We start from the raw sequence: 27,699 nt of genomic DNA, 5'->3' as shown, positions 1-27,699 counted from the left end.
TCTTGGTAAAAAATCAGTTATACCTTCAATCATACTTGGAACCCCTTTATAAATGCTATTTATCCATTTACTAGCATAAATGCTAAAAGATTTACTGCTACTTATGAAAATAGAAATATAAATTATACTTTTTTCACTGACCCTATTTCTCGTGATATTAATGCTTTAGTTAATATGTAACAAAGGCATGTTGATTGTTTGAAATTAGAATTATTTAGCATAAATATATTTGATACTTTGAAATCCACCAAAGTACATGAAAAAATAAAATTAATTTCTGAAGAAATTGTTATTGATATTTGTGACGATCATCCTAGTGCCTTTTGGAATCGAAAAAAGCATATTGTTACTCTTCCATATGAAGATGAATTCTCTGAAAATGATATTTCTACTGAATCTAGTCCTTGTCAGATGAACATCGGATTGGTAGAATTCTGCAAAAAAGAAATTGATAATTTGTTACAAAAGGGTTTAATAAAACCTTCAAAATCACCTTGGTCTTGCACAACTTTTTATGTTAATAATGCTGTCGAAAGGGAACGAGGTGTCCCGAGATTGGTTATCAATTATAAAACTTTTAATAAACATTTAAAATGGATTAGGTATCCTATTCCAAACAAAAGAGATTTATTGTCTAGATTATATGATGACAATATATTTTCAAAATTTGATTTAAAATCAGGATATTGACAGACCCAAATATTTAAAGAGCATGCTTATAGAACAACTTTTAATGTCCCATTTGGACAATATGAATGGAATGTTATGCCATTTGGTTTGAAAAATACCCTATCTAAATTTCAGAAAATCAGGAATGATATTTTTAATCCATATTTGAGCTTTATCATTGTTTAAATTGATGATATTTTAGTATTCTCAAAAACATTGGAAATGCATATTAGGCATCTTGATATCTTTAAGAAAATTGTCATTCAAAATGGTTTGGTCATTTCTAAATCAAAAATGACTTTGTTCCAAACTGATATTCGATTTCTAGAACATCATATTTGTCAAGGGAAAGTTACCCCGATTCAAAGATCAATTGACTTAACATCAAAATTTACTGATATTATCACTGATAGGACTCAATTGCAAAGGTTCTTAGGGAGTTTAAATTACATATCCCCTTTTTATTAAAAAAATATCTCGTGATTTGACTGTTTATATGACAGGCTGAAAAAGGATTATAAATCACCTTGGACTAATAGTCATACCACTTTGGTAAAGGATATTAAATTTTGAGTTCAATCCTTACCATGCTTAACTCTTACTAACCCTGTTTGGCAAAAAATTATTGAGACAGATGCGTCTAATATTGGATATGATATATTGAAACAAATAAATACCAATGACAAAACTGAATATTTAATCAGATTTCATTCTGGTAAATGGAGTGAGGCCCAGAAAAAATATGCTATGATGGCCCATGAAATGTTGGCCATTGTTAAATGTGTGTAGAAATTTCAAGATGATTTATATAATCAAAATTTTTTAATAAAACTGATGCTCAATCTGTTAAATACATGTTTAACCAAGATTTTAAACATGATGTTTCAAAATTAATATTTGCTAGGTGGCAGATCCAGTTAGCTCCTTTTGATTACGAGATTCAATATAAAAATGGAAGTGATAACTCTCTTCTGGATTTTCTATCCTGAGAATATTTAAACTCATAATGAGTTTTATACAACTTTTATTGATGAAAAAACTTTAGTTACTATTCAAAAGATAATTCCTCTTAATAAAGACATACAAGAGTTAATAATATGTGAAATTATCAAAGATATCATTAGAGAAGATTTATCTATATATGATTATGAACAAAGTGTTGATATAGATGAAAATAATTATTACAGTGACTATTATGATATGTCCGAATAAAGCTAAGTGTTATATTTGCAGGATGGACCCTCATTGGATTACCAAGAGCAGAGGTAGGAATAATAATACAAGGGGAAGATCATCCCCATGATCGTCCTACAGATCCTCTTCTAACTCCCCAGTTATACAAATAGGAAGCAGGTGTTTGATAAACTCAAAAGTCTCTCAAAGTGAGGCTTCATCTTCGGTACATCTGGAAGATATTTCATAAAACAGTCTGTTATACACACAACTACAAACATATTTGTCTCAAAAGCAAAATGATACTTTTACATCAATAACTAAAGAAGACAATGATGATATCAAGTCTTACGAAAAGTTATCAAAAAAATAAATGATATTTCTTTTAGAAAACTTTGAAATTCAGAGAAAAGAAGAACCCTGGAAGATATTTCAGCAATACCTAATCAATGGATTATATTTCTCGGGTGAGTCATACAAAATCCGATCTTATTATGAGACCATTCTGATAAGCACTGGTAGTGTTGAATTTCAACACTTTTTAGGCTACAATACTAGTGAGAATGTTTATAACTTCTTGAAAATGATAATTAAACAAATTATTCATGTTGAATATTTAGGTATCTCCACTATGAAAGAAAGGCAGATCAACCTAAACAAAATCTCTATGAGTTTCACATACGGGGACTATATTCAGGCTTTTGTTAAAGTCCTCTACTATAATAACGATAGACATAAACATACGTGGTTTATAAAAATTTGTGCAAAGATATTTGCAGGACCAATTCCTAATTGGTTTTTGAATTGGTGGTCATACCACGGCCCAACTACAAAAATTTTACCTGATCCATTTCTTAAATTATATAAAGAATGGGTTAAAGCCTCACCGGACCTACATGAGTTATACCATAAGAATCATATCTGTTATTTAGAAAAAATTGACCAAAATTATTTTTCATTGAATTCTCTGTCCCTTGGATTCACAAATGGACTCCGAAAGTGGAATTCACCGAGGAACAAATTTCTTGTTTATACAGAACTTTTTATAATAATTTTTGGGACAAATTAATGAAAAAAGGATCCCAAAACAAAAACATTATATGGGCAAGAACTGCTAGATCTTATTGCAAAGAAGAACCAAGAATATTGTATTACCCCTCATAAAGGAATAATTGCTGATAGCTCGGTCAGGCATATTGCTAGAAAAATATCTATTCAAGATGGAGATAAAGAAGAAATGATCAATAGCTATCTGGAAGAAGTTAAGAGGAGTTTGCTTCTCAATATCACTCAATATGAAAAATCGGACACTTATCTGAGAAGTGAGACAAGCGATGACGCTACAAATGATATTCAAAAAGCTCAACCTAGTGAAAAAACTATGTCAGAAGATACTCTGAGAAAAGCGGAAGATTTCCTCCGAAAATTAAAAGAAAAGGACAAACTATGAAGTCATCTCTACAGTAAGAGCCATTATCAACAGTAGATACACTGTTGATCAACAATAGATACACTGTTAAGGGAACAAATGGGACCCAATGTTACTGTACAAAGATTCAAAATGTTGTTTTTCTTTTTCTGTATAAAGGTTTGTTTTTCAGTTTATTAGGCAGAAGTTTTAGAAGCCCTCTCTCTACTTTCTCTCTCCAACTGTAAATCTCTCAACTTCTAAAGTTTTCAATTCACCGAATATTGGCCGGGAGTGAATAATATTGTATAGTTTGCTCATAGGCCTTGTAGTCGGGCATCTGTTCAAGGTATTATATTTTTTCTTTCTGATATCATCTTTTAGTATTTCTTCGATCTAGGCCGTGACTATGTCCGGCTAAAGGATTCATATCTATGTCGGATAACTAACTTCTCTTTTATATTTACTATGAAATATCTAGACTTTATCAAAATATAAATAAATTTATATATGGTTTCTTGATTTGGTTCCAAGATGGTGGTACAATCAGATTCGATACTATTTTTATTGGCTTTTTCTTTGTGACTTCGTCTAGCCAGCTGTGGTTCTAAGCTCATTAAGGTGAAAAAGGGCGCCTATACCCGGTTAGAACTACTAGACACATGGGCTCAATAAAAATACGTATTAAATCTTGACAGGCCCCTTTCTCAGGTAAAAGGATAGATCCTTCCATACAATCATCAGTATATATATAATATAATATAATGTAAGTATTCTAATAAGTATATATATCTAAAATATAATGTAAATATTATATTATATTATATTATATTATATTATATTGAGTAGTATATTGTGTATATATTAGAAGTATGTATATATATATATATAATATAATAAAAGTATTCTAAAATAATAGATTATATATTATGCATATACTAGAATTATATATATAATAGGGAAAAAGGTTCGAAATATATTCGAACGTTGATCGAAATTGCTGTAACAATCCCAAACTTTGGGCAAGACCTATTACCCCCCACCCCCTACACTATTTAATAGTGTATTTTAAAGATATATAGGTGTCCACGTGGACATCATAAATATTGCATCATTTTAAATAGTAACTTGTCCAGCTGAGCACTTATATAGCTTGAACATACACTATTAAATAGTGCACGGAGGTAATAGGTTCTGCCCAAAGTTTGAGATTGTTACAACAATTTTGATCAAAGTTCGAATATATTTCAGACCTTTTTTCCTATATAATATAATGTAAGTATTTTAATATAATATATAGTATATTGTGTGTATATTTTGTATATATTAGTATATATATAATATAATATAAGTATTATATTATATTGAGCAGTTTATTGTGTATATATTATGATATTAAAAGTAAATATATAGTATAATGTAAGTATTCTAATATAATAGATAGTATATTTTGCGTATATTTGGTATATATTAGAAGTATATATGTAATATAATGTAAGTATTATTGTAACTACCTGTTTCCATCGTTATATAAAAGCCAATGGAAAATTTTTTGGGCCGGAAAACTTTTTCGTAGTAACTTGGAATTTTCCAACCTAGTCCAGATTTGGACGAAATCGGAGTTATTAAAGTCTAGAGAAATCTGGTAACAATTGGGCGATCTAATTATGTTTTTGATTACATGAGTAGTTAGATAAGTCGTTAAGGAATCCATACGACTTTACGAAATTGAATTCGGGTAGGTAAAACTCCCAAAATCGATATTAGCGTGAACGATATTTTCTGAGTGTAGTTGATTAAAGGTGTGTTGTGAAATGGGGGTCTTTGAATTATTAGAATATCTCACTATTTCGTGTAAGCCGCTTTGGCGGTGGTTTTGGTCGCTCTGGCGGGGCTGCAGTAGCGGAGTGAGGGCCACTGTGGCGGGCCAGACATGACTTTAAGTCGTAAATAAACCCCAAAATATATTTATTATGCACTTTTCAGTTTTTAGAGCTAAGGAACGAACCCAAGTCGACTCTTGACAGTTTTCCACCATTATTGAGGCTAAAGGTAAGTTTTTCACTCCCCGAATCCATTTTTCTATCCGTAGAATGTAGTAGAATGGGTAATTATCGAAGGGGGAGGGTTTTGATCTAGATTCTATGATGGTAATATCCCTATTTTGATGCTTGGGATCATGGGTATGATCTAGGTTTCATAGAAGTTTTAGCAATTCGGATAATTAGTGATTGTTTGTTGACTCCCGTGTTATAATGATTGTTTGTAGACCAAGAACAAGCGGAACGAATTCGGAAAGGGAAGGATCAAGTTTCTTAGGGTTTCAAGCTTGTTTTGAGGTAGGTGATGGTTGTGATTCTATGATTGTGTGATGTATGTTTGTTCTTGCTTCATTATGATACATATATGTATGCGAATGTTGCATTATTGATCATACTTGTTGTAAATGAAATGGATGAATAACTATATGCCATGAATCACTTCTTTATTGAATGATTATTGAGAATGTACTTGTGATTGTGATTGTGGTGTGTTGATTGGATCGGATACCGCATTCTTGTATACTAATTGGGATTGGGTTCCACGTACTGACATAATTATGGGATCAGTTGCCACGTTCTGGCATAAACATTGGATCGGGTACCACGTTTCGATATGCTAACAGTTTGGGTTTGGGTTCCTTGAGAGGACCAATGACTTGTTGTAAATGTATATTGTTGCGCATGTGATAATCGTTATTGTATATGTTCGGTATGTTGCATGTTTGTAATGTTGTATTGACTTGCCTATGTTACACTTAGTGGGATAGCCGCGTGATCCTACCAGTACACTATGGTTGTGTATTGATTTTGCACTTGCTCTTTGTTTGTTGAATACATGGCATCTTCAAGCGGCTATTGACATACCTTGCTTAGAAGATCAGTGATCGTTCGAATTCAAGGGTGAGCCAAGTCTTCCAGGCTTCCATGAGTTCTCCTTTCGTCTTTGTCCACATTTCGAACATAGACTTTCTAGTTAGTGGATTTGTTCATTAGTTTGGGGTTGTGACCCATCTTGTTTAGACTTGTTGAACTTTAGATGTTTTGATACATTGACTTTTAGGTTCTAGGTGTATTTTTCTGCAATGTTAGTTGTTAGATCTTTTGTTTGAAGTTTATGGGAACTTCAGTTTTAGCTATTATTCTTGTTTTCGTATCCCTAAATGCTTTAGTTGCTTGGTTTGGGTTTTAGTAGTGGTTCTCCCACCGGAGGGTTAGTGTGGGTACCAATCACGACGGTCTGGGTCATGAAAGAGTTGATATCAAAGCCTAGGTTCGTTGATCTCGATGTACCAAAACAAGTCTAGTAGAGTCTTGCAGAATGGTATGGGGATGCCTTTACTTTTCTTCGAGAGGCTATAGGACTTTAGGAAATCTCTTTGTTTTCTCTTGTCTCCTTTCGTGCTATGACTTGATTCCAATTGGTATCTGGCGATCCAAATTGGTATCTAACCTTCTTCACTCTTCTTTCCGCAAATGGTTAACACTATATTCAACAACGTCAGGCCCGTAGTTGTCGTCAATGCTCCAGCTGAGGAATCTGCAGCGAGAGGTCACGGTCGAGTCAGGGGTAAAGGAAGAGCTAGGGGTAGAGGCCGAGGAAGAGTGGCGCCTACTAGAGATTGGGTACCGGTTGAAATTGCTCCAAAAAAGAGGGCCCTCCAATACATCATGAAGAGATAGAAAAGGATATTGAGGTTGAAAGTGTTGACAAGGTTGGACAAGAGAAATAGGTGCAAGCTGAGACTACCGGTGTTCCTCCCATAGACCTAGTGTTAGCTTGACAGATCATGTCATTCTTGAAATGGTTGGTTGGTCCTGCAGTGCTTCCTTCTGTTCAAGCAACTCAAGCTTTCGCTAATCCCTATGTTGCTAGTATTGCGCCCAAGACGGGTGGAACGGGAGGTAATGATGCTTTCTTCTGTCCTTTGTTGGGTTCTGTTATGACTGGTAATGAGCATGAAATGTTGACTAAGTTTTTGAAGCTAAAGCCTCTTGTGTTTCTTTGTTCTGAGAATGAGGATGCTTATGAGTTTATCTTAGATTGCTATGAGAGGCTTCATAAGTAAGGAATTGTCCATCAGCATAGGGTTGAGTTCGTGACTTTTCAACTTCAAGGTAAGGCTAAGCAATGGTGAAGAGCTTACATGGAATATAGATCTTCAACTTTACCTCCACTTACTTGGACCCAATTTCATGCTCTGTTTCTAGAAAAGTATGTTCCTAGAACTTTGAGGGATCGTAAGAAGGATGAGTTCATGGCCTTGGAGCAAGGTGGTATGTCTGTGGCTGCTTATGATGCCAAGTTCCATGCTTTGTCTAGATATACTACTCAATTGGTGACTACTGAGGAGCAGAGGATCCGTTTATTTATTAGGGGACTAAATTCTGAGTTGCAGGTATTATCTGTTCATATGACCTCTGCATGGAGGAGCTTTAATGAGGTAACAAACTATGTTAAGAAAGTGGAGGGGGTGAGGCAAGATGGTCAGGCTAAAGCATTGGCAAAAAGGGCCAAAAATTCAGGAAACTTTCAAGGTTCTTATTCTAGAGATTCAGGGAGGCCAACGCTTGCAGCCAAGCCAATTCAGTCCGCTATGCCCGCCTTTACAGGTAATTACTCGGGAACTCCACCTCATATTTTGATTCAGGATAGCCAGAGAGTCGCACCTTCAACAGGCAGCTTGCCATCTTTTGATTGTACATCTTACAACTGTGGTGAAACTGGGCATATAAGAAGAGATTGTCCCCACCCATATGTGTTAGATTATGCGCAGTAGCAGTCTAGAGCAGTGGTACCAGCGGGGAATAGTAATAATGGTAAAGGACGTCCACAAGGTGGGCGATGAGGTAATCAGTGAGGCCGTGAAGGTAGAGGAAATGATAATGCAGGCAGGGGTAACGTGCAACTAGGTAGGAAAGTGGATCGTCAAGATGATAGGGCTCAGTGTTATGCCTTTCCGGGAAGCAATGAGGCAGAGGCATCTAACGCGGTGATCACATGTACTATTCTTGTCTGTGACCGAATGTCTAATGTGTTATTTGATCCGGGTTCTACTTATTCATATGTATCCGTGCGATTTGCCTCAGAATTTGCTATGATTTGTGATATACTTGATGCCCTCATCCATGTTTCTACCCCAGTTGGAGAGTCAGTCATAATCACCCTTGTCTACCGTGCTTGTCCTATTTTTTTTATGGGTTTTCAGACTTGGACTGATTTAGTGATTTTGGATATGACTGATTTTGATATAATCTTAGGCATGACTTGGTTGTCCCCCTAATATGTTGTGCTTAATTGTAATACTAAGTCTGTAACTCTAGAAATTATGGGAAGAGAAAAATTAGAGTGGGAAGGGGTGTACAAGACTAAGCAAGCTAAGATCGTATCCTCCATTCGGGCTAGGAAATTGATAGGGCAGGGTTGTTTGGCTTATTTGGCTCATATTCGGGATGTTGAGGTTGAGTCTCCATCCATTGGGTCTATTCCCGTGGTGTAAGAATTTAGAGAAGTGTTTCCTAATGACTTGCCTGGTCTGCCTCCGGATATGGATATAGACTTCTGCATTGATCTGGAACTTGGTACTCGTCCCATTTCTTTCCCTCTATATCGCATGGCTCCGACAGAATTAAGAGAGCTTAAGGCTCAAATCCAAGAGCTTCTTAATAAGGGATTTATTCGTCCTAGTGCTTCCCCATAGGGTGCCCCAATTTTGTTTGCTAAGAAAAATGATGGTAGTATGAGAGTATGTATAGATTACCAGCAATTGAATATGGTCACTATTCTAAACAAGTATCCTTTGCCTCGAATAGATGATCTTTTTGACCAATTGCAAGGTGCGTCAATTTTCTCCAAGATTGATCTAAGGTCTGGCTACCATCAGTTGAAAATTAGGCCTGAGGATGTGCCCAAGACGGCGTTTAGAACTCGCTATGGGCACTTTGAGTTCCTAGTTATATCTTTTGGTTTGACCAATGCACCTGCAACTTTCATGATTTTAATGAATGGGGTGTTCAAGCCATTTCTTGATTCTTTTGTCATAATCTTTATTGATGATATTTTGGTCTATTTAAAAAGTGAGGAAGAGCATGCCGACCATCTTCGTATTATTTTGGGTGTTCTTGGAAAACAAAGGTTGTATGCTAAATTCTCTAAGTGTGAATTTTGGTTGACTTCTATTGCATTTTTGGGACATGTGGTTTCAAAAGAAGGAGTAATGGTAGATCCTCAAAAGATTGAGGCGGTTAAGAATTGGGTTTGGCCTAGCTCTGTGACAGAAGTTAGGAGTTTTATGGTGTTCGCTAGCTATTATCGTCGATTTGTGAAGAACTTTGCTTCTATTGCCACTCACTTGACTAATTTGACCAAAAAGGAGATACCATTTGAATGGATTGAAAAATGTGAGGAGACCTTCCAAAAGCTCAAGACTCTCTTGACCACCACGCCTATTTTGGCATTACCGATTGAAGGTAAAGATTTTATTATTTATTGTGATGCTTTACATTATGGTTTGGGTGCTGTGTTGATATAGGATAAGAACGTTATAGCTTATGCCTCACGTCAATTGAAGGTGCATGAGAGGAATTATCCCACATATGATTTAGAGTTGGCAGCGGTAGTGTTTGCTCTTAAGATCTGTCGGCATTACCTCTATGGTCGACTGTAGTTTGTGTCAGAGGCTGGTTAAGGGAAGTTTCGATCCACGGGACCGTGGTCTGATCTACGGACCGTGGGTCTGTCCGTGAGTCAGGAGTTAGCCAAATTTTCTGACTGAGTTCTGGGGAAGTTTTCTGTCACGAACCACGGACCTGCAAGACGGACCATGAGTCCATCTACGGTCCGTGGATGGTGTCCGTGAGTGCCACTTGTAACACCAGAAATCTAAAATCTCTATTTTTGGATACGGGGTGTTACAAATATGTGCCTAGAACATTGAGGGATTGCAAGAAAGATGAGTTTATGGTTTTGGAGCAAGGTGGTATGATTGTGGCTGCTTATGAGGCCAAATTCCATACTTTGTCTAGATATGCTACGCAGTTGGTGACTACTGTGGAAGAGAGAATCTGGTTATTTATTAGGGGACTAAATTCTGAGTTGCAAATATTATATGTTCATACGACTTCTGCAGGGAAAATTTTCAATGAAGTAACAGACTATGATAAGAAAGTGGAGGAAGTGAGGTGAGACGATCAAGCTAAGGCATGGAAAAAAAGGGCCAAGAAATCGGGTAACTTTCAATGTTCTTATTCCAAGGGGTCCAGAAGGCCAACGCTTGCAGCCAAGCCAATTCAGTCCGCTATGCCCGCCTCTACAGGTAGTTACTCAGAAACTCCATCTCATAATTTTCAGGATAGCCAGGGAGTCGCACCTTCGATGGGCGGCAGACTATCTTTTGATCATACTTGTTACAACTGTGAAGAACCTGGGCATATGAGGAGAGATTTTCCCCACCCACGTGTGTTAGATTCCGTGCAGCAACAGTCTGAAGTAGTGGTACCCGCGGGGAATGATAATAATGGTAGAGGACGTCCACAAGGTGGGCAAGGAAGGAAAACAACGAGATCATAGAGGTAGAGGAAATGGTAATGCAAGCAGGGGTAGCGCGCAACCAGGCAGGGAAATAACTCGTCAAGATGATAGGGCTCTGTGATATGCATTTTCGAGCAAGAATGAGGCAGAGGCGTCTGACGCAATAATCACATGTACTATTCTTGTCTGTGACCGGATGGCTAATGTGTTATTTGATCCGGGTTCTACTTATTCTTATGTATCTGCGCGATTTGCCTCAGAGTTTGATATGATTTGTGACATACTTGATGCCCCTATCCATGTTTCTACCCCAGTTTGAGAGTAAGTCATAGTTACCCATGTCTATCGTGCTTGTCCTATTTTGTTTATGGGTTTTCAGACTTGGGCTGATTTGGTAATTTTGGATATGACTGACTTTGACATAATCTTAGGTATGACTTGTTTGTCCCCCTATTATGTCGTACTTAATTGTAATACTAAGTCTGTAACTCTAGAAATTTTGGGAAGGGAAAAATTATAGTGGAAAGGGGTGTACAAGCCTAAGCGAACTAAGATCATTTCCTCCATTCAGGCTAATAAATTGATACGACAAAGTTGTTTGGCTTATTTGGCTCATATTAGGGATTTTGAGATTGAGGCTCCATCTATTGAGTCTATTCCTGTGGTGTCGGAATTTATAGAAGTGTTTCCTAATGATTTGCCTAGTATGCCTCTGGATAGAGATATAGATTTTTGCATTGATTTAGAGCCTGGTATGCATCCCATTTCTATCCCTCCATATCGCATGACTCCGACAGATTTAAGAGAGCTTAAGGCTCAAATCCAAGAACTTCTTGATAAAGGATTTATTCGTAGTATGAGAATGTGTATAGATTAGCATCAATTGAATAGGGTCACTATTCGAAACAAGTATCCTTTGCCTCGAATAGATGATTATTTTGACCAATTGCAAGGTGCTTCAGTTTTCTCTAAGATTGATCTAAGATCCGGTTACCATCAATTGAAAATTAGGCGTGAGGATGTGCACAACACGGCGTTTAGGACTCGTTATGGACACTATGAATTTTTGGTTATGTCTTTTGGTTTGACTAATGCACCTGCAACGTTCATGAGTTTGATGAATGGAGTGTTCAAGTCGTTTCTTTATTCATTTGTATAGTCATTATTGATGATATATTGGTCTATTCGAAAAGTGAGGAAGAGCATGTCAACCATCTTCGTAGTGTTTTGGGTGTTCTTAGGAAGTAAAAGCTATATGCTAAATTTTTTAAGTGTGAATTTTGGTTAAAATCGATTGCATTTTTGGGGCATGTTGTTTCAAAAGAAGGGGTAATGGTAGATCCCCAAAAGATTGAGGCGGTTAAAAATTGGGTTCGACCAAGTTCTGTAACGGAAGTTAGGAGTTTTGTGGGGCTCGCTAGCTACTATCGTCGATTTGTGAAAATAATTTCTTCCATTGCCACTCATTTGACTAACTTGACCAAAAAGGAGGTACCCTTCGAATGGACTGAAAAGTGTGATGAAAGCTTTCACAAGCTCAAGACTCTCTTGACCACCGCGCCCATTCTAGCATTACCGGTTGAAGGTAAGGATTTTATCGTTTATTGTGATGCTTCACATTCTGGTTTGGATGTTATGTTAATGCAGGATAAGAATGTTATAGCTTATGTCTCGCGTCAATTGAAGGTGCATGAGAGGAATTATCCAATACATGATTTGGAGTTGTGATACGCTCAAATTACACCTTCCTAAAGAAGTATAAGCGATCGTTGTCAAATAAAGAACTCAACTTGTAGGTTGGGGCTGATCCCACGAGGAATATGATTTAGACTTAAACTTAACTCACATTAACTCACGTTTATATTCATTTAGTCAACGTATTTCGACACAAGTAAGTAAATGTGGGTTTTTTGAAACAAATAATTGATTGTAGTTAGGTAACAAACGAACAAGATTCAAACTTAGTTGTTATCAATGAGAGAGAGAAACTAGGGTGTACGTGTTCTCCATAAGCTCATAACGCGGTAATCCTAGTAATATTAATCATTTCTCAGTGTATTACATGCAAAGTGATAAGTTATGTATCTAATTCCTTGGTCCGACAACTAGAGAATTTCACCCCGCACCTTGGTCTGGCTACGTGTGTATAATTTACTAACCCTTACATTTACTTCATATTAGACATCACATCAATATATGACTTAGTTTTCACCCTCGCACCAATTGACATTAGACTATTAGATAGTATCACACTAAATATATGTTGATTATTCTTTTCTTATTAACTACCTCCTTAGTCCGGCAGTAGCAACAAGGCGAGTTCTAACGTTGGCCACCGTTACAAAGACTTTTAAACGAAAGAATTATCAATGCATGCAACAACACTGTTCAAGAATTACTTAACTACTATTTACACTTTGTTAATTGCTCATGGTTCCCACAACCCTAGTTATGGATTTAGTTACCCATAGTAGCAAGAACACAATTCATATTTTTAGATGAAGAAATCATAAACTTACGTAATAAGTAGAAGAAACCCAAAATCTCAACTTGAATTTCAAAGTAAAAATTTTGAAAACCAACTTAGGAAATCAAGAATTGCTTAAGTTGCAATTTAATTTCCAAAGCCAAAAACTAGAACGAAAGTAATAGTGTCTAACCCCAAAAAGAAGAAAAAAAACTCTAAAAAGTATCTCTATGAATGATCTCCTCCCCTCCAAAATAATTATTTCTATGGACTATTTATAAATATAGATATCCTAAATAAAATAACTGAGTCCAAATAAAATAAGAAATCCAAAACCAAAACGGAATTGAATTTCTTCTGCACGCATGAACAGTAGCCACTTCGGTTGGAGATGCCTTTATGCTGCCACGTGGCAGTAAGGCCTTCATTCGCTATTTGCAAATGGCAAATTTGCAATCTACTGCACTTTCTATATTAAATATTATTATATTAAATTTAATGCATTAAGTTGTCTGTTTGATTTTCTTATTTAACCTTTTATTTTTAATTTGTTTTAGCTCCAAATTTTTTCATTTTTCCACCAATTTAATCCTACAAATAAAATATACTATTTAACATAATTCATAAAATTCACACTCAAAAAGGACAAATATAAATAATAAATGTGAGACAAATAATGATTAAAAATATGTACTTTGGCCACACATCAACACCCCACACTTAAAGTTTTGTTTGTCCTCGAGCAAACATTAAAACTCATCTCAAAAAATCAAAATAGGAATGTCATCACTTTGGTTAATACAAACAATTAGGCCATATACCAATTTCAAAACATCAAATAGATTTCTCAATCATTATACAAGACATCCAAATAAACAACAAACCTCTAACCTCCTAACCTCCTAACCTCCTAACCTCAAGTAAGGACTTTGAACTCATCAAATTTAAGTTTGTTTACCTACTCTCATCAAAGAAAGCTAATAAAATCACCTATCTATCATGAAACAAGTGCCTCACAAAAAGAAATAGTCCACACACTCAATTCAAAAGTTTGAATATAAATTAAGGACTTCATATCAAGAACAACTCTCACACTCACAAATAAAATTCACATGTATGCACAAAGAACCATAGGCTTTCCCATTATGTACATCTCCACTAATTAAGCACGTTTGAATAGAATTAAATAGGACTTTAATGGGTTGTAATGTAGGTTAGGGGACGGGTAGGAAAACTATATAATAATGACTTACAATTCCTTAAGCACTTTGCAATTTTAGACTTCATCACCCATTATTTTCTTCTTTTTATTTTCAGCCCTCTTTTCAACAATTATTTCACAAGTAATTCTCATCATCTCAAGAATGCTTCAATTTTTATTTTATTTTTTTTGAGCAATTTTTTTTTAAAAAAAAAGTTTTCCTTCATAATAGTCATCCTCAACTTACGTCTTTTACATGCGTTAAGGTGCACAATGTCTTTGAAAGGACTAGGGTCATCATCAAGGTAATTTTTTTTTTTATGTCACATTTTTTTGTTCTTTTTTTTTCATGTCACATTTTTTCAAAGAGGGCTTCGAAGCACTTTGTAGCTATCATTGATTACATTTTAACTCAACCATCCAATTTTCTCAGAATTGATAATTAGAATAAGTCTATGCTATAATGATCAAGGAAGCAAGATGCAAAAAATAGGGATTCAACAAAATAATCAAGGGAAAAGTATGGCTACCAACAAAAGGCTACAGACACAAAAGGGCTAACTAGTGATAAAATATCTGAAAAGGCTAAAATTTACCAGACAGATTAAAGAATGCCTATTATTATCTCCTAAACAAAGCATCACTTTTTATTTCGCTTCAATAACATGCAAGGCAAGTTCTAGACTAAGATGCAAAACATGGAATAAATAAATTCTCACCACACATGGCACAAGTATCAATCAAGAAGGACCACTTCCACTTCTAAGAGAGACAAGATCATAACAACTACAAAATAAAATAAGTTATATACAAATTCACAACTATGAGCTTAGATGTCAAAGAGTCTGCATTTTTTTTAATCAAGCATTCACAAGAAAGTACTACTCAAAAATTAAGCCTAAATAACAAGTATCACACCACTCAAAAGGGTCTTTTCTTTTCTATCAAAATTTTTTTTAAAAAAATTATTCCTACAAAATAAAAGACACTCGTTTCAAAGAGACTATCCTCATGAAAATAACCGAAAACAAAAGCCAAGGAACCCATCCTAAAAAAAGAAAAGACTCAATAAAACAGTAAAACTAGGAATTCATTCATTCACCTCATACTTAAAAATATGCTATGTCCCAAAAGCATAAAATAAAATTTAAAACAAGGGTTAGGAAAACTCCATGAGGCCTTATGGCCTAGCTAGTAGCATGCTCTCTTTATTTTCATCAAGGGTCGAACGCACCGCACACTCAAGCTCAAACATGCTCCTTTGTTTCAACTTTTTTTTTCTTTTTTTTTGGTACTCAGACTTCCCTTAATCTGCAAAAACAAGACAAAAAAAGTGACACTAATAAAATAAAAATAAAATAAGAAGTTACACTACTAATTGGGTTGCCTCCCAATAAGCGTTTAATTTAACGTCACGACACAACGCAAACATCTTAGTTACTCAGATTCCATCTCCCTGACCCTCTTCGATTAGATTATTGTGTACTCCTTGATTAGCCATTTTCCTCAAAGTTTTTCTCAATTCAGGATCGTAGGTGATTAAGAATTCACATCAACTCCGTGTACTTGGCATACACTAGAGTTTAAACATGTAGAAAACAAAACTAAAAACAAAAACGTAAAATTGGGAAATACTTGACTAAAGTTTAATAATGTAGTTAAACTTAATCTAAAAACCTTATTCTCCGGCAGCGGCGTCAAAATTTGATACGCTCAAACTACCCCTCCCTAAAGAAGTATAAGCGATCGTTATCAAGTAAAGAACCCAACTTGGAGGTTGGGGTCGATTCCACGAGGAATATGGTTTAGACTTAAACTTAACTTACGATTATATTCGTTTAGTCAACGTATTTTCGAAATAAGTAAGTAAAAGGGGTGGTTTTTGTGTAACAAATAACTGATTGTAGTTGAGAGAACAAGTGAGCAAGATTCAAACTTTAGTTGTTATCAATGAGAGAAAGTAACTAGGGTGTACATGGTCCCCATAAGCTCATAACGCGGTAATCTTAGTAATAGTAATCATTTCCTAGTGTATTACATGTAAAGTGATAAGTTATGTATCTCTAATTCCTTGGTCCGGCAACTAGAGAATTTCACTCCGCACCTTGATCCGGCTACGTGTGTATAATTTACTAACTCTTACATTTACCTCATATTAGACATCACATCAATGTATGGCTTAGTTTTCACCCTCGCACCAATTGACATTTGACTATTAGATAGTATCACACTAAATTTATGTTGATAATTCTTTTCTTATTAAGTACTTCCTTGGTCCGGCTAGTAGCAACAAGGCGAGTTCTAACGTTGGCAACAGTTAAAAAGACTTTTAAATGAAAGAATTATCAATGAATGCAACAACACTATTCAAGAATTACTTAGTAACTATTCATACTTTGTTAATCGTTCAAGGTCCCACAACCCTAGTTGTGGATTTAGTTTCTCATAGTAGCAAGAACACAATTCATATTTTTAGATAAATAAATCATGAACTTACGTAATAAGTAGAAGAAACCCAGAATCTCAACTTAAATTTCAAAATAAAAATCTTCAAAATCAACTTAGGAAATCAAGAATTGCTAAAATTGCAAGTTAAGTTCCAAAGTAAAAAACTAGAACTAAAGTAATAATGTCTAACCCCAAAAAAGAAGAAAAGAATCCTAAAAAGTATCATATGAATGATCTCTTCTCTCCAAAATAATATGTCTATGTACTATTTATAAATATAGAAAACCCTAAATAAAATAACTGAGTACAAATAAAATAAGGAATCCAAAACCAAAACAGAATTGAATTGCTTGTTGCACGCGTGAACAGTAGCCGCTTTGGTCCAAGATGCCTTTCATGCTGCCACGTGGCAGTAAGGCCTTCATTCGCTATTTGCAAATTTGCAATCTGCTTGATTTTCTTATTCAATCTTTCATCTTTAATTCGTTTTAGCTTCAAACTTCTTCATTTTTCTACCAATTTAATCTTACAAATAAAATATACTATTTAGCATAATTCATAAAATTCACACTCAAAAAGGACATATATAAATAATAAATGTGAGACAAATAATGATTAAAAATATGTATTTTGACCTCACATCAAGTTGGCAGCGATAGTGTTTGCTCTTAAGATCTGGCAGCATTACCTCTATGGTGTTAAGTGAGAAGTGTTTACTGATCATCGTAGTTTGCAGCATGTGTTCACTCAACAAGATCTGAATTTGACACAACGAAGGTGGATGGAGTTACTTAAAGATTATGATGTGACCATTCAATACCATCCGGGCAAGGCTAATGTGATGGTAGACACTTTGAGTCGAAAAGCGGTGAGTATGGGTAGTTTAGCTTGCTTGAGTGTATCCAAGCGACCTTTGGCTAAGGAAATTCAGACCTTAGAGTCTAAGTTCATGCAAATGGGCATCTCAGAAAGAGGTGGGGTGTTAGCTAGCATTGAAGTAAGGGCCACATTCATTGAGGAGATCAAGGCCAAATAATTTGAGGATGAAAATTTGGAGGAGCTTAGAAAGAAGACTACGAATGGTAAGGCACAAGAGACCACTCTTGATGCGGATGGCGTGCTCAATTTTAAAGAAAGAATTTATGTTCCTAGAGTAGATAACTTGATTGAGAAATTGTTGGCGGAGTCTCATGGTTCGCAATATTCTATTCATCTGGGTGTGACCAAGATATATTGAGATTTGAAGTGAATTTATTGGTGGCCGGGCATGAAGAAAGACATAGCGGAGTTTGTAGCGAAGTGTCAAAATTGTCAACAAGTGAAATATGAACATTAAAGGCTTGCAGGTTTACTTCAAAGAATGTCAATTCAGGAATAGAAGTGGGAAATGATAGCCATGGATTTTGTGGTTGGTCTTCCCAAGATTTTGGGAAAGTTTGATTCTATTTGGGTAGTGGTTGATAGATTGACTAAGTCAGCCCATTTTTTTCGGTAAGAATAGATTATAATGCTGAACAATTCACTAAGGTGTATGTGAAAGAGATAGTGAGGTTGCATGGGGTGCCCCTCTCTATCATCTCAGACCGTGGTACCCAATTCACATCCAAGTTTTGGAGGAAATTGCATGATGAATTGGGCACACAACTCACTTTTAGTACAGCCTTCCATCCACAGACAGACGGGCAATCGGAGAGGACCATTCAAGTGTTAGAAGACATGTTGAGGGCATGTGTGCTTGACTTTGGAGGGAATTTGAATAAATTCATACCTTTGTGTGAGTTCTCTTATAATAATTGTTATCACTCCAATATTGATATGACATCATTTGAGACATTATATGGGAGGGGATGTAGATCACCCATATGATGGTTTGAGGTTGGAAATGTGAAACCATTGGGGGTTGATTTAGTAAAGGATGCTCAAGATAAGGTGAGTTGTATTCAAGCTAAGTTTCTAGCATCCCAGAGTAGACAAAAGAAGTATACAGATCATAAGGTAAGAGATATGGCGTTTCAAACCGGTGAAAATGTTCTTCTTAAGGTATCACCCATGAAAGGGGTGATGAGATTTGGTAAGAAAAGTAAGTTAAGTCCTAGATACATTGATCCCTGTGAGGTTCTTGAATGTGTGGGACCGATAGCGTATAGATTGGCTTTACCTCCTAATTTATCGGACGTTCATCCGGTATTTCATGTGTCAATGTTGAAGAGATATCATGGTGACAGAAATTATATCATTAAGTGGGACTCAATTGTGTTAGACAAGGACCTCCAATATGAGGAGGAACTGATTACAATTCTTGATCATAATGTGTGTAAGTTGAAGACCAAGGAGATTAAGTCTGTGAAGGTTCAATGGAAGCATAGTCCAGATGAGGAAGCTACTTGGGAGATCGAAAGGGACATGAGAGACAAGTATCCCCAATTGTTCGTCGATTCAGGTATTACTTCATTCCTTCCTTAGCCTATTTTCCTAAGTTTTGTCATTCGGGGACGAGTGATGGGTAAATTGGTATCTATTTTAACGAACTGTTTCCGTTGTCATAGAAAAGCCAACGGGGGGAAAATTTGAGGCAGGAAAACTTTTTCATAGTATTTGGATTTTTCCAACCTAGTCTAGATTTGGACGAAATCAGAGTCTTTGAGGTGTGGGGAAATCTGGTAACAATTAGGTGAATCATTTATGATTTTGATTGCATGAGTAGTTAGATAACTCGTTAAGGAATCTGTACGACTTTACGAAATTGAATTCGGGTGAGTAAAACTCCCGAAATCGATCTTAACGTGAAGGGTATTTTTTGAGCGTCATGGGTTAGAGGTGTGTTGTGACATGGGGATTTTGGAATTCTCAAAATAGCTCTCTGTTTCGTTCCATCCGCTTTGGCACTGGATTTCGCCGCTCTAGCGGGCCACTATAGCGGGATGAGGGTCGCTGTGGCGGGCTCGACGTGACTTAAGGTCATTAATAAATCCCTAAATGACCTTATTATGCACTTTTCGACTTTTAGAGCTAAGGAAAGAACCCTAGGCGACTCGTACTCATTTTTCACCATTCTTGAGGCAAAAGGTAAGCTTTTTCACTTCCCGAATCCATTTTTCGATCTATAGAACGTAATATAATGGGTGAATATTGATGGGTGAGGGTTTTGTTATAGATTCTATGGTGGAAGCAACCCTAAATTGGATAATTGGGATCATGGGTATGATCTAGGGTTCATAGAATTGTTAGTAATTCAGGTAATTAGTGATTGTTTATTGATTCCCGTGTTATTATGATTGTTTGTAGACTAAGAACAAGCGGAATGAATCCGAAAAGGGAAGTATCAAGTTTCTTAGGGTTTCAAGCTTATTTTGAGGTAGGTGATGGTTGTGATTATATGATTGTGTGATGTATGTTTGTTCTTGCTTCATTATGATACTTGTATATGTGTGAATGTTGCAATGTTGATCATACTTGTTGTAAATGAGATAAGTGAATGATGATTGCCATGAAATCATGACTTAAATGTATGATCTTGAAGATATACTTGTGATTGTTATTGTAGTGTGTGAATGGGATCGGTTGCCACATTTCAGCATAACTAACTTAGATCAGTTACCACGTTCCAACATAAATATGGAATCGGTTGCCACGTTTCGGCATAACATTGGGATCGGGTACCACATTTCGGTAGGCTAACTGTTTAGGTTTGGGTTCCATGAGAGAACCAATGACGTGACTTAATTGTGTATCTTGTGAAATGTGAAGTTGTTTGTAATGTTGATAATATTGTATATGTTCGATATATATATGCTTGTGATTATATTGTTGTCTTGACTTGCTTATGTTGCACTTAGTGGGATAGCCGTGTGATCCTATCAGTACACTGTGGCTATGTACTGAGACTTCACTTGCTCTTATTTTTGTTGAGTACAGGGGATCTTCAAGCGGCTACAGACAGACCTCACTTAGGAGATCAGTGATCGTCGTTCGAATTCAAGGGTGAGCCAATTCTTCCGGGCAGCCATGAGTTCTCTTTCGTCTATGTCCACTATTTTTGGACTTAGACATTTGTTCTAGTTAGTGGATTAGTTCATTAGATTGGGGTTGCATCCCTTCTTGTTTAGACTTGGTTCATTGTTAGATGTTTTGGTACATTGACTTTCAGGTTCTAGGTTATTTCTTCCACATTGTTAGTTATTATTGTTAGACTTTTGTTAGAGTTTATGGGAACTCTATTTATTACCTTAGTATTTAACTTGCTTCTGTAACTTAAATGCCTTAGTTTTGGTTTAGTTTCTTGGTTGAGTTGTAGTAGTGGTTCTCCCACCGGAGAGTTAGTGTGGGTGTCAATCATGACGGTCTGGGTCGTGACAAATACAAACAATCGTATACAAATACAAATCAAACAAAGAATTGTTAGCTGCTAATTATACAAATGTGGCGAATTATATGTATACAAACATGGCTAATTATACAAACTCGAAGTCAGCCCACGTAATTAATGTATAATGTTAGTCGCAAGTGGTAATTATAGCAACCTATAACTATGATGAGTAATTAAATAGTATAAATTTTCTTAACCGCGTAATATTCTCATTTATTAACTACACCTCAATATCAAATAAAGCATGTTACCGTATATAAATTAAATTCTCTGCAACCATTTTATACCATTTGGTCCCAAACTAATTAATTCCTTGACTGCAAGTATTTTCCTTTAAGGCGAATTAGCAGTTTTTAGACAAATTAAAAATTCTCTAAATCTCACGTCAAATGATAGTAGTAGAAAAGCCATCTTCTGAGAACATTTTACACACACATTCTAGTGTTTGATAACTTTGCTTAACAGACCGCTAGTAACTTATATGTTCATGGGAAGCACAACTACTGTGGTGCTATGTTGTAATGGTTGGGATGTTTGCACCAAAACAAGTCATATTTTTCATTTTAAAATATATTTTTATTATTCAAATGCACAAAATTATTGTCATTCTACTTAATTGTAAAAAGAAAAAGAAACGGATTGAAGTCATTAAATGATAGATTTTATTGTTTAAAATGTGAGAAACATTTTTTGTTGGGAAATATATTTGAACTATTCAAATTATATGAAATTACTTTTGACATCATACTTTGAGGTACGCATATACATATATATATATGTGTGTGTGTGTGTGTATATGATGAGAAACTTTTAAAATATTATGTTGTCTTTGTATATTTTTAGAACATTACATAAATTATTTTAAGTGGTAGATATAGAACTAAGATGGTTGAATCACCATTGTTATAATAAGTTTAGATATAATATTTAGAGAATGTTTAGATAACATTTAATTCAACCACCAACTACTATAATCGTGTAACTACTACTCCCTCCGTCCACTATTGTTTGTTAGGTATATTAAAAGTATCTGTTCAAAATTAATTATCAATTTAAACAATCAAAAAACAATTAATCACTTTTTTCAATTCTGCCCTTAATAATTACATAACTATTGGTTTCAAAAAGTATTGGTCATTTTAAAATCACTACTAAAAAAACAGTGAATACCGACCTACAAATACCGACCTCCGGAGGTCGGTATTCCCTGAAATACCGACCTAAAACCGACATCCCAACTTATGTCGGAAAAAGCTTGGTCGCTATTCAATACCGACCTCTGGAGGTCAGTTTTTATTTTAGGTCGGAAAATTCATATATTATTATTTCCGACTTCCTGAGGTCAGAATTGGAGTACCGACATCCGGAGGTCGGTATTTTTATTTTTGTAATGTTGAAATTCTGACCTCCGGAGGTCGGTATTTTTATTTTTGTAATGTTGAAATTCTGACCTCCGGAGGTCGGTATTTTTATTTTTGTAATGTTGAAATTCTGACCTCCGAAGGTCGGTATTTTTATTTCTGTATTTTTAAAATTCCGACCTTCGGAGGTCGGTATTTTTATTTTTGTATTTTTAATATTCCGACCTCCGGAGGTCAGTAATTTTATTTTTGTAATGTTGAATTTCGACCTCCGGAGGTCAGTATTTTTATTTTGGTAATGTTGAAATTCTGACCTCCGGAGGTCGGTATTTTTATTTTTGTAATGTTGAAATTCTGACCTCCAGAGGCCGGTATTTTTATTTCTGTATTATTAAAATTCCGACCTCCGGAGGTCGGTATTTTTATTTTTCTATTTTTAAAATTCCGACCTCCAGAGGTCGGTATTTTTATTTTTGTAATGTTGAAATTCCGATCTCCGGATGTCGGTATTTTTATTTTTTATTTTTGAAATTCTGACCTCCGGAGGTCGATTTTCTGCTACAAAACAGGCAGCAAATTGCTGCAATTTTTAGTTGCCCACCTGCATATTTATACCAAAACAACCCAAAGCCAAATAAACTTCATCCAACCAAAACAACACAATATTTTCAACATATACATTAAACTATTTCAAAATAAACTTCATCCAACTTCAAAATAAACTAAAATACGATCAAATTAAACAATTTCAAAAATATAGAAGTCTAAAATGCCAAATAGTTACAACTACTCCTCATCACCCTCACTCTCCTTATCAGACTTATCATTCTCATCATCTTCCTGATCAGATCCATCACTGTTGGCCGAACATGGAGGAAGAATATTTCTTGATTCAAAAAGAAAAGGCAGTTAGGCCTGAAGCGCTGCATACCTCTTGTTCTCTACCTCCTTTGCTGCCGCAATCTCCTCATCTCTCTTCCTCTCTCTTTCTTCTCTCTTCTTCTCTCTTTCGACTACAGTAGCAAGCTCGGCATTGAGATAAGCTATCTTACTCTCCATTGCAGATATTGTCTCTCTATCCCCACCATCAAAGCTTGAGGAAGATGAACCACAATACCAAGACTTCTTCTTCTGATACGCCTTTTCTGGATAGCCATAGACTGAACTTCTAATTGGTTCACCAGCACTTTGTTTCCAAAGATTCTCGTTTTCTTCTTGTGTAAATGGTCTGTCTCGACTCTCAAGAGGTAGAGTACTACGATATTCCTGAGATATTCGTATATACCTATCCTGTAATTTAAACAAAGAACTCTGCGAATAAGAATGCAATATATACAACGGAAAGAAAAAAAGATTTAGTTTGAATAGAGTTCTTACATATGTCTCTTGAGCACGTGGCTCAATGCATCTTTCTTCTTCTGTGGGGTTCATACTCTTCTTGATGTGAGTAACCTTGAACATCTCTTCTACAGGTACCGGCCTACCCAACTCTTTTTCCTGCAAATAACATATATAGAATTTGATCTCATTAATCTCCAAAAACTACTTATCAAAAAAGAAAAAAATTATTTTACTAAATTAAGAAAGTATATCATTCTTTCCTTCCTAGTAACCTGGCTAATAGCTCCACCAGTGTGCAAAGAGCCTCCCTTTTCTGATGCGCGAGCTATCTTCCCAATCTCACTCCTCTTTTTAAAATTGTCATCAGTAAACAACATAACAATTTTAACTAGTTTAGTTTTGACCTAATACAACAACTAAATCCACCAACTAAATCACATTATTTATTTTAACTTATTTAAACAACATAACAACTTTAACTAGTTTAGTTTTGACTTAATACAACAACTAAATCCACCAACTAAATCACATTATTTATTTTAATTTATTTAAACAACTTAACAACTTTTTAACTTTAACTACATTAGTTTTGACTTAATTCCAACAACTAAATCCATCAACAAAACCACATTATTTAATTTAACTTATTTAAACAACTTTATAACTTTAACAACTTAACAACTTTTTAAAGCTAAATGTCAACACTAGATGGACACAAATCGATCTTGCAAGAAAATCAATTTTGTCATCTATAGGATCAAATAGTGTTGGTACTTATGCTTAACAAATATATTATTTCTAAATTTAAAGCTAAGTGTCAACACTAGATGGACACAAATCGATCTTGCAAGAAAATCAATTTTGTCATCAATAGGATCAACTAGTGTTGGTACTTATGCTTAACAAATATATTATTTCTAAATTTAAAGCTAAATGTTAACACTAGATGGACACAAATCGATCTTGCAAGAAAATCAATTTTTTCATCAATAGGATCAACTAGTGTTGGTACTTATGCTTAACAAACACATTATTACTAAATTAAAGCTTAATATCAACACTAGATGGACACAAATCGATCTTGCAAGAAAATCAATTTTGTCATCAATAGGATCAACTAGTATTGATACTTATGCCTAACAAATATATTATTTCTAAATTTAAAGCTAAGTGTCAACACTAGATGGACACAAATCGATCTTGCAAGAAAATCAATTTTGTCATCAATAGGATCAACTAGTGTTGATACTTATGCTTAACAAACACATTATTCCTAAATTAAAGCTTAATAGCAACACTAGATGGACACAAATCGATCTTGCAAGAAAATCAATTTTGTCATCAATAGGGTCAACTAGTGTTGGTACTTATGCTTAACAAACACTCAATGGACACAAAAAAATTATCACAAAAGTAAAGCTAAGTATTAATACTAGATGGACACAAACACATTATTGAAAACAATTGTACTTTAACTTAAGAAATTTAGAAGCACCAACCTTATCTCCAACTTTGATGAAAGAAGCAATATAGTCTTGTATCAACTTTTTTAGATGTTGAGCTTCCTCAATTGCCTAGCACGAAAAGTTCTTAAATTAGTTAATATAAACTTCATATCCAAGAATATTAGTTTTATGTATATATTCAAGTTTTAATAAGTTCAAGTTTCAATTCAAGTTCATATCTAATTTCTAAACTTAATTAGTTATATATTCAAGCTAATTAGTTCCAAATTCAAGTTCTAATTTCAAGTTCATATTCCTAATTAAGTTCAATTTATAGTAAATTCAAGTTATAATTAATTATAAGTTCTAATGAAGTTGTAATTCAAATCCCTAAAATTCTAAATTCAAACTAGCTAGCTAGTGTCCCAACTTCAAACTATTAATTAGTCCTAAAATATCAAATATAATTCAAACTACTAGTCATAAATTCCAAATTCAAACTAGTCTTAAAATCACAAATTGCAAGTACTCCTAGAATTCAAAAATCAAACTATTAGTAATCCTAAAATCTCATTAATAATTCAAACTAGTCCTAAATTCAAAATTCAAACTAATCTTAAAATCACAAATTCAAACTAGCCCTAAAATCCCAAAATCTAACTAGTGCTAAAATCCTAAATTCAAATTAGCTAGCTATTCCTAATCCCAAATTCAAACTATAAGTCCTAAAATCTCAATAATAATTCAAACTAACTCAAATAATACCCAAGTTCAAACAACTCCTTAAATACCCTAATTCAATCTAATCTTACAATTCCAAAATCAAACTAATTAACTCAAGAAATACCGAATTTCAAAAAAATCCTAAGATACCCTAAATCAAACTAACCCTAACATTAAAATTTTCAATTCACAATCAACAAACACAAACTAACAATCAAATAATCCCTAATTCAAACTAACAATCAAAAACCCTAAATCATTCACTTACTAACTAACAATCAATAAAACTAAGTATATTAGTACTCTAATTTTGAGATACTTAAACTAAATAGGAACAAAAGTAATCTGTTATGGAGGTTCTAAAAATTCACCTTGAGTAAGAAGGTCGGGGATGGAGGCGCCAGTCGGGATGGAGGCGGCGCCGGTCGGGATGGAGGCGCGCGACCTCCTGTTACTGGGCGTGACTTCCTGTGCAGCTGGCGCGACCTTCCTCTGCTGCTGCGAAGGTGGCGTGGCGGCGGTCTGCGATGGTGGTGTGGCGTCGATCGGGGATGGGTGGGGATGGGCACCGATGGGGGTGGGTCGGGGGTGGGGAGTGAAAGTTGACTTAGGTTTTGAGACTTAGACTTTAGAAGTAAGACTTGATATTATCATTCTTTTTTTAGGAGAATTGTTTAATTTACCGACCACGGGATGTCGGTATTTTTAAAAATAATTATCTATATTTAAAAATATTTAATAAATACCGACATCGTGAAGTCGATATTATTTAAATAAAATATTAATTTAAATATACCGACCTAAAGAGGTCGGTATTTATTAATTTATTTTAATATAAACTCACCTCTTGAGGTTGATTTTATTAATTAAAATTACATATATATATTTGTGTGTGTGTGTGTGTGTGTGTATAATTTAACTACACATCAATAAAAGTTTAATTTAATAAATTTAATTTATAGATCAAGTTAATTTTATAAATTTAAATTATATAACTCCTAATTATATAAATTTAATTTTATTGATCAACAAAAGTTTATCAATATCAAATATATATATATATATAATTTAACTACAAATCAACAGAAGTTTAATTTAATAAATTTAATTTATCGATCAAGTTAATTTTATAAATTTAAATTATATAACTCCTAATTATATAAATTTAATTTTATTGATCAACAAAAGTTGATCAATATCAAATTTAATATATAAATCTCCTTGAATTGATCATCGGTATTTATTTAATTGATAATGTATTTCATATCTAAACTACTAGTGTATAAGACTTGATTTGTTAAACTACTCGAGGAGTATATATATATAATATCTAAATACACATGAACAGAAGTTAAATTTAATAAATTTAATTTATCGGCCAAGTTAATTTTATAAATTTAAATTATATAACTCCTAATTATATAAATTTAATTTATTGATCAACAAAACTTTATCAATATCAAATATATATATATATATATATATAAAAAAAAATTTAACTACACATCAACAGAAGTTTAATTTAATA

At 34.6% G+C, this 27,699-nt stretch overlaps 1 pseudogene; it reads left to right on the top strand.

Annotated features, from left to right (window-relative positions):
- The window catches only part of LOC125819370 (uncharacterized), a 45,784-nt pseudogene extending 23,961 nt beyond the window's left edge, over window positions 1-21,823 (top strand).
- Window positions 21,824-27,699: the final 5,876 nt, after the last annotated feature.

The sequence above is a fragment of the Solanum verrucosum genome, unplaced genomic scaffold (assembly GCF_900185275.1).
Source record: "Solanum verrucosum unplaced genomic scaffold, falcon-dt-bn FXZP01000207.1, whole genome shotgun sequence".
In the NCBI taxonomy this organism is placed as follows: domain Eukaryota; kingdom Viridiplantae; phylum Streptophyta; class Magnoliopsida; order Solanales; family Solanaceae; genus Solanum; species Solanum verrucosum.
Note: the sequence above shows the minus strand (reverse complement) of the source record. Positions and strands in the feature narration are given on the sequence as shown.